A 10,113-nucleotide genomic window follows, 5' to 3' on the forward strand; every position below is an offset into this window, starting at 1 on the left:
TTTACTTATGTTTTGGGATCTCTTTTATTTTGTGTTGGGCTCAAGTTTTAATTGGAGAAATAAGGTGGGCTAAGATAACAATTATCTTGGGTCAAATTAATTAATACTTGGACCGATAATTTAATTGTTGGGAATTATTTAATTAATCCCGGAATATTTCGAAGGATAAATAATTTTATCCTAAGTCCGAAATAAATATAGCTCGAGGGGAAATGGTTGCGATAATTTAATTATGCACTTTTAAATTATTTTGAGGATTTTATTTCGATATCGTGGAGGGAAATACGAGGAGCCAACGGAGGAATTATGGGCGTAAGCGGCCGACCGGCGTCTCAAGCGACGCCTTGGGCGGCCGCTGAATAATAAAAAAATAAATAAATAAAATACGTGAAAATCGAGAAGCGAGATAAAAGACTTTAATGAGGGTGCATGCATTCTAATTTAAGTAGTTTTGTCCTTGAGTCTAATTAGTGTATTATTATATTGTGATATTTTCAAAAGGGTACGTTCGCAAGTAAAGTCGGAACGAAAGATTCAAGTTAAGGAATTTAAGCGATCAAGATGAGCTTTCTTATACTAAAATACAAATCGTATTTTGTGAAAACACAAACACATGTTCGTGGATGTTTTAAAGATGTTGTCTTGCCATAAATGTTTTGTGTATGATGCCTATCTGTTTGGCTAAGGCTAAGTGAATTATGAATGATGATATAAGTCGAATTCGGGTCCCAGTGAGGGTGGTGTCCCCACTCGGACTAGTGTACACAAGCTCCCTCTGCATGTTGGGCAGAGCAGGTGACCGAGGAAGGTGGCCACCTTCCCGGCACAAGGATACCTCTGACATGTTGGGCAGAGAAGGTGACCGTGGAAGGTGGCCACCTTCCCGGCACATGTATGTAAGGTGACCGTGTGAGAACACCATCTCAACGGCACAATGTGATCAGATATGGCTAAGTACAGGATAAAGGGACTGCAGTCCAATGTGATATTTTTAGTAAGCTCGGGTCTTTTCAACAACACCCCGAGTGTTACTATGATGATGGCTTGACAATATTTTCAAATGTATATGTGTAATTTTCGGCAATGTGTTCACTGAGTACTTTTTGTACTCAGCCCTGCATATATTTCTAAATGTGCAGGTTGAGCAGCGAAGTGGTGGAGGAAGTGCTATTGAGACAAGAAATTTAATTCAGTCATATTTTGACTCTCGGAGGTTCATGTCTTCATACATGGAACCGCGTTCATTTGATTCCGTTGTGCATCTTAAAAGACTCAAGTCTATTTTGTTCAAAACTCTGATTTTAATTCGAGCTATTCCCGTTTGTTTCGAGCTATGGTCGATTTGTGTTGTTTTCCCCTTTCTTCCCCGCTTCTTTAATCCTCCCCTAGTCGCGATCAACCGTGTTTTCTATCCTTAGAAAATGCGGTCGTGACATTAGTGTAAATGGTAGGAGTAAAATCATATTTGATAGGATATTTACACTAGAATGAGTTTGAGTTTAGCGTAAATGGTTGGAGATGCTATTAAAAGAGGACAACAACGAAACATGCCGAGTTTGAAATCAGAATCACAACTTTTACAAATTGGGCTGTCTACTGAGTCCATAGAAGCAAACCCAATGGTCAGCCAAATCGGTAAGGGCACATAGAATTTTCAGCAATTCGCAAGGTTCGCTGTACGACCAACCCAATGGTCTGCCAAAATAAAATAGGAATTTCAAAACGCGCACAACGACCCTTTGAGTTGGTTTCGACTAATCCAACACTCTGCTGAGTTTGTTCGAAAATATGAATTTCGTCAATTTGTTGACATGATGTCTCTCCCCAACTATAGATATACTTTTAGGGATCGATTTCGAGACATTCCATTCCATCCATTAATACCGTCAAATCTAGAAATCTAATGCTAAATATTTTAATTTATAATTTGTACAAAAGATACAATTGCATTGCAATTGATTACTATCTCTTTATATATATATATATATATATATATGGATGTATTCATTTCCTTTTCCTATATTTCCTCCTTTTTCCTTCTTAATATCAGCCATTAGATTAGAGAAATGGACGGTCAAGATCAACATTGGGTAATTAATCCTGTGTTGCATTATTTGTCCTATTTTGTGCATTATGAGGGTACAATAGTAATCTAATAATGGCTGGAAACCGCTACGAATAATGCACCACATGGTCACGAGTAATGCATATAATTGCCTATATAATGCACAATATGTAAACTGCAATGCATACGAACAAGATGTGTTGTGTTATGATGTTTGACACACGTTTCTTGTTTCCCCTAAGGGTTTAATAAGCTTAGGGGCTAGGGTATAGTACGTAGACATGTATGTAATCTTCACATGGTAACGAGTAATGGATATATTTGACTATATAATGCACAATTTGTGAACTGCAATGCATACGAACAAGATGTGATGTGTTATGATGTTTGACACACGTTTCTTGTTTCCCCTAAGGGTTTAATAAGCTTAGGGGCTAGGGTATAGTACGTACGCATTAATAACAAATTATAAAACGATACGAATAATTCACCAAATTGTCACGAGTAATGGATGTTATTAACTATATAATGCACAATATGTGAACTGCAACGCATACGAATAAGATGTACCATGTTGTGATGTTTGACACACGTTTCTTGTTTCCCCTAAGGGTTTAATAAGCTTAGGGGCTAGGGTATAGTACGTAGACATTACTAAATGCACGTATGTAATCTTCAATCCGTTGATTAACTCATATACACAATACCTCTAATAATGCATAATATATTGAGATAATGACAATTAAGAGCTACATAATGCACTACCTAAACCAAATAATGCACATACGTATATTCCAATAACAACAATTTGTTAGTAATGTCTACGTACTATACCCTAGCCCCTAAGCTTATTAAACCCTTAGGGGAAACAAGAAACGTGTGTCAAACATCATAACATGGTACATCTTATTCGTATGCATTGCAGTTCACATATTGTGCATTATATAGTTAATAACATCCATTACTCGTGACAATTTGGTGAATTATTCGTATCGTTTTATAATTTGTTATTAATGCGTACGTACTATACCCTAGCCCCTAAGCTTATTAAACCCTTAGGGGAAACAAGAAACGTGTGTCAAACATCATAACACAGCACATCTTGTTCGTATGCATTGCAGTTCACAAATTGTGCATTATATAGTCAATTATATCCATTACTCGTTACCATGTGAAGAGTACATACGTGTCTACGTACTATACCCTAGCCCCTAAGCTTATTAAACCCTTAGGGGAAACAAGAAACATGTGTCCAAACATCATAACATGGTACATCTTATTCGTATGCATTGCAGTTCACATATTGTGCATTATATAGTCAATTATATGCATTACTCGTGACCATGTGGTGCATTATTCGCAGATACCAAAATGTGGCAGTTACTTTTCCGTCTAATGTCAATAATAACCCTGTAATGCATACAACCACCTTCTATAATGCAACACGGAACCAGTTTTATAGAATCAATCTGATCCGTTGATGCCTTAGATCTAACGCGTAATATTAAGAAGGAAAAAGGATCTAAGATGTGAAAAGGAGAATAACGCTCCCCTATATATATATATATATATATATATATATATATATATATATAGGGTTGCGTTAAAGATAGAACCATTCTTAAGTGTAGAACCTAGAACTCTATATATTTTATTCATTGGATGAGGAAAAAATGACGGTCAAGATTAAAAATCATACATATTAGACTATGTTTTCACGACATTCCGGACTCAACATGTGAAAAAACTCACATGTTGATGGAAGAATGAATGAAACGAAGAAGAGTCCATGCATGCTTTATTTTTTCACTTCTCTGCATTCACCCATTAATAATAGTTTTGGTTGTAATGGGAAGTTGCTGTGCAAATCAACACCATTGGATTAAAAGATCTAACGACCTCCGTTTGGCATTTGTTCTACGTTTAAGAATGGTTCTGCGTTTAAGAATGGTTCTATCTTGATCACAATCATATATATATATATATATATATATATATATATATATATAGTAGTGATCTATGGCAAACACCTCTTAATCATATAACTAGAGAACAAATAATAGCCACAAGATCAAAAAAATCAAGGGCTAATATTAATTTTCGAATTTAATGAGATATTAGCTCCCTCAATCACAAATTTACTCCATAATAACAAGTCAGGGGTATTATTGTCATTGCACAAAAAAATTAGATTATGTAAATTTTTACTTCATTTGAAGGTTAACTTCACGGACATGAAGCGAGTGGATCTGATCAAGGAGATCGCGGCGGAGTTCGAGCTGATCGCGAACCGGTTGTCGGAGACGGAGGTGGCGACAGTGGCGTCGGTGGTGGAGCTGGAGCCGCAGCATCTGGCGGAGATCGCGAAGCGCACGCAGAAGCTGACCGGGCTGAAGAATGTGAAGCTGAAGACGGTGATCGACAAGTCGCTGCTCGCCGGAATCATCATCCGGTATGGGAATTCCGGCTCGAAATTGAGTTTAATTACTCTTAGGTTGCTGAATGTTGTATGTGAATTCAAGAATTATTGAAGAATTCGGAGCTCTGTTCATCAAAGCTAGAATTTGCCCGAGCAAAGGTGGCGATCGGTTTCAGCTATAAATACGGCGAATTGAGCTACGGAAATTCTTGTAATAATAGTAATTGAAGTTCATCCTCTTCTAATTCGGCTAAATTTTCATTCTTAATTATTTATTTGATCAGAGAGAAATTTGTAAATGCTGATGCTAGAAGGTGTTTGATCAATCTGATTTTACTTCACTCTTGTTTAGAAAACGCTTCACTCTTGTTCACAAAACACATCACTCTTATTCTGATTTTACTTCACTCTTGTTCACAAAACACATCACTCTTATTCTGATTTTACTTCACTCTTGTTCACAAAACACATCACTCTTATTCTGATTTTACTTCACTCTTGTTCACAAAACACTTCACTCTTGTTCAGAAAACACTTCACTCTTGTTCACAAAACACATCACTCTTATTCTGATTTTACTTCACTCTTGTTCACAAAACACTTCACTCTTGTTCACAAAACACATCACTCTTATTCTGATTTTACTTCACTCTTGTTCACAAAACACATCACTCTTATTCTGATTTTACTTCACTCTTGTTCAGAAAACGCTTCACTCTTGTTCACAAAACGCATCACTCTTACCATGATTTTACTTCACTCTTGTTTACAAAACGCATCACTCTTATTATGATTTTACTTCACTCTTGTTCACAAAACACTTCACTCTTGTTCACAGAACAGATTACTCTTATTATGATTTTACTTCACTCTTGTTTACAAAACACATCACTCTTGTTTACAAAACGCATCACTCTTAGCATGATTTTACTTCACTCTTGTTTACAAAACACATCACTCTTACCATGATTTTACTTCACTCTTGTTTACAAAACGCATCACTCTTATTATGATTTTACTTCACTCTTGTTCACAAAACACTTCACTCTTGTTCACAGAACACATCACTCTTATTATGATTTTACTTCACTCTTGTTTACAAAACACATCACTCTTGTTCTGATTTTACTTAGACATGTAATGGGGCATGCATCCTATCTAATGACATGAGCAATGAACGAATCCAACTCAATCCTCGAAACGCCGCCCGCCTCCGTCGCCTCCCTCACGGCGGCGCCCAGCTTCTCCGCCGTCTCCTTAATCCGACACCCTTCTTCCAACGCCATGAATCTCCTCACGACACTCTCAATCAACGACGCCTTCACTACTCCCGCCCTATCCTTCCACTCCCTCACCACAATCTCCGTCTTCAAAACATCTGCAACCAGCGCGGCGTTGCTCGGCTGGTCGGAATGCATAGGCCACGCCGCGATCGCCACCCCGCCGTCATGCTCTCCACGCACGAATTCCACCCCCGCGATCACGGAAGCAAGGCGAGCATTGCGGCTACGCCAGCAGCTGCACCTACACAGATTTGGAAGGAAATCAATGGATATTTGATCGCAGATTTGAAGGAGAAAGAAAGGAAACCTACGCAGATTTAAATTTCATATTGTAATTTCCAAAATACCCTTGGCCTATTTTATATAATTAAAATAAATAATATTTGTTCCATTAAGATGTGTGGCTGAGATTTGTTCTCTAGTTATACACTTAAGATTAGTTATATCTTGATCACTACCCTATATATATATATATATATATATATATATATATAACTAATTATATGTAACGTTTAATGTTTTTTGTGATATACTCCCTTGAAGTAGCTAGAAAGAGCGAGTGCAATTGTTGTTTCACAATCCAATAGGTCTAGAGGATTCACTAGATCACAGGGTCTAGGAGATCACGAGTCTATTAGAAATGGTCGTTGGATATGCTTTTTCCGCTTCAAAACCTTAACCCATCATACTATTGGCTAGTATATGGAAGTAAGGATCGATCCTACAGAGACGGAGGTGTTAGCAAGCATTCAGAGGGTTTGCGAAAGGTCGGCTGCTGCCACGCAACTCATGGGTTAAGATTTCTTTAAAACTACTGGAGAGAAGAGAATTGAAAATACTAAACTAACTACTAGACCTAAGAAACTAGAAAAACACGTACACATGCATGACTCGTCAAACGTAAAATTAACTAAGAAAGAATTAAGCAAACTACCAGGTCAAGTAAAAATGTTTTCCAAAACAGTAAGACAAAGATGTAAGAAAAGGCAATGGGACAGATTTCTCGATTTAGCTACTACGATGGATAAAGCTGCAAAAGCAAACAAACAAACAGATCTGCGTCTAACTACCAACGATCTTCATCTTCTTCAGCAAATTTGACATGAACATGAACGAAACAGAGCATCAAACACCGAAAACAGAGCAAACTTAGATCGGACCTCGAACACTACGTTTAAGCTAAAAACTACCAGATTTGAACTACCAGGTCGAGCAAATCGAAAGCAACGGTAAAAACAGCCATAACCAATTGCGAAAAGCATCCAAATCAGTAAAAACCAACATCCATCATCAAAGCCAACATAAACAGAAAACACAAACTTCCATAGCTGCAGAAAATAGGTTCAAACACAAAAGCAGTCGTCGAGCTTCAGGCAAAGAAGTTCACGGCGAGGATAAAACGACAGAAAAGTAAAATGATTGTATCTTCGTCCCGTGGGGACGGTGTTACACCACAGAATAAGCTAAACCGACCCAATTATGCCCAGAATTACCCCATTGATGCCAAGTGCGTGTGTGAAATGAGCTAACTAAAAGTGAAACTAAGGAGTGTGTGAAAGCTGGTGTAGAATGATAATCCTCTTCAAGATAGTTTCCCCTTTTATAGTTGAGGCTCAGACCCCTAGAGCACTCCATTCTTCATGATTTGTCAATTTTCCCCTACGAAAAAGGATCTTTTAGAATTTGCTCCTTGTTCACTTTTGCTTCCTTCCAGCGTTTTCATCATTTCCTTGGTCAAGTAAATTGCTGGCGCTTTTTCACTTCACTTTCCTCATTTTCGTCTACCCCGGTTGATTTGTATGCATTTCCTGGGCCTAGCAGATATTTCACGCACCTAAACTTACAAACACTTATTAGTTCACTGAAATTATAGAATTTAACCCCATAACCAATGTATGAAATGAGCCTTATCATCCCTCCATTCCTAAAAAAATTGACAAAGTTGTATATGACATGAATTTTAATGTGCAATTGTAAACTAAGAGAGGAGGGGAAAAATGTAGTGGAAGTTATGTTAGTGGATTGTGGGGTCTACATTATTAGTAGTTTAAAACTTTCATTATTTAGACTTTGTCTAATAAGTATTAAGAGACGACCCAAAATAAAAAAAAATAGTCTATTTTTGCGGGTGAATGGAGTATTATTTATTACTCCATCGTCCCAGTTGATTATATGTGGTCAAGTTGCTCTTATTAAAGAGTTAGTATACTTTTATTTTTAGTGATGAAATCATAGGTACTTTTTATATGGAATGATCTCGTACTGACTACATTAAATAGTGACAACGATCCAATTATACTAGAATATGCTTTAACTTTATTTTGTTTCCAAATTTCCTAATTTATTTTCTAAGTACTAAGTATCCTTTGTATTTATGATAATAATGCATGCACTGACTACATTAAATAGTGACAACGATCCAATTATACTAGAATATGCTTTAACTTTATTTTGTTTCCAAATTTCCTAATTTATTTTCTAAGTACTAAGTATCCTTTGTATTTATGATAATAATGCATGCACCAACAAACTTTATGAACATTATTAAATACTTCATTCGTCCTACAAGAAAATATATGATGAATCTAAATTTCAGATATTTTGCATATGGGAAGCAATTTTTGCATTTTGCAAGTGTAAAAACTCTATTGTCCATCGGGACTTCCTCTATATCATTTTTTTCTCTTACTTTACTTTATCTTTAATTACTTTAACTATTTTATTATCATTTTTAAAACACGTATTAAAAATTAGTTAATCACTTGAATTGGAACAAATTTTTTAAAACACGTATCAAAAATTAGTTAATCACTTGAATTAATTAGTTAATCACTTGAATTGGAACAAATGGAGTATTAGATTTTGAAATTTATATATTATTAATGAGTTATCAAGTTTGGTGTCAAATTATATCCAATTCCAAACTAGCTCATATCTTATGCACTATGCTTATTGCTCGGCTAATTATTATTTACCTCACTATTGCTTATGATCATAATTATCAGCTCATACCCACTAAAAACTATCCAAAAATTATAGAATTATTTACTTAAAAATATATGGATTTCTAATTATTAATTTTTTCTTTCAATTTAGTTTTTGAATATAAAGATAAAGAGAAAGAAATAGGGAGAGATAGTTGTCGCAAAAAAATTATTTTATTTTTGAATTAATAAAATAAAACTATATCGTTTTAATAGTCACATAATCTTTAATTTTCTACACAATGTTTGATTTTTTAAATAAGAGCATCTCTAAGGGGTTAGGTCATAAAGAAAATATATATCATTTATGTACCTTCTAAAAAAGGAAATATACCATTCCAAGGTAAATTATCTTTTATTATAAAAAATAGTACAAGATGCATTCCAAAACATTAATGTATAATACCTTCTCAAATACTTTCTCCCTTGGAGAATGATTTTTCAAGAAAAAGAGGTAAATATGATAGTTATAAAATTTTACCTTTCCATTGATGTAGAGGTAAAGATACCTATGAGCATCTCCAAAGGAAAAAGTAAATGAAGAGGTAAGGAGGAGTAACTAGCATATTTACCTCTCATTCATAGAAATTCATTCTCCAAAGGAAGAGGTATTTGAGAAGGTATTATTATACCTTCTTTAATTTTAAAAAAGTATTTTTACCTCTTCTTCACGTAAAAGGTAAAAAGTAACTAGTTAATTCTGTTTACCTTTCAATTTACCTTGTTCTCTTGAAGTTCAATACTTTTTAAAAAGGTATAATTACCTTTTTGAGAAGGTAAATGAGAAATATACCTTCCAATTTACATTTTTTTTTGGAGATGCTCGTATAATATCTTCTCAAATATATTTTTCATCGGATAATGAATTTTCATAAAAAAAGTTAAATGTGGTAGTTATAAAACTTTACTTCTTATTACCTCACTCATTGGATATGCTTTTAAGGGAAAAATAAAAAAAATGAAAAGTTTGTGTATTCATATTTTAAAAATAATAAGAGAAAAATAAAAAAAAATGTTAGAAATTTGAATATTAATTGAAAAGTAACTCTAAATCATATATATGCGACACAAAAAGAAGTCGTGAGTCAATCCCATATGTGAACATATAGTGGAACAAATGTTAGTCAAAGTGTTTGCCAACTTTAGTTTTACGTGTATGTGGAACTGTCTTCCCATTATAATGGACCACGTGTCACTTTCTTTTCATTCATAAATATTTGACTTTCTACAATTTGGTCATAATCTTGTAAGCGTGTTGGTCATAGAGCATCAGTTTTTATGATATATTAGCATTTAACTAGGTAATATTATCATGGTTTTTTATAATTAAACATGAATGAATATTATGAATGTTGTTACATT

Source organism: Salvia splendens, chromosome 16 (assembly GCF_004379255.2).
Source record: "Salvia splendens isolate huo1 chromosome 16, SspV2, whole genome shotgun sequence".
Taxonomy (NCBI): Eukaryota; Viridiplantae; Streptophyta; class Magnoliopsida; order Lamiales; family Lamiaceae; genus Salvia; species Salvia splendens.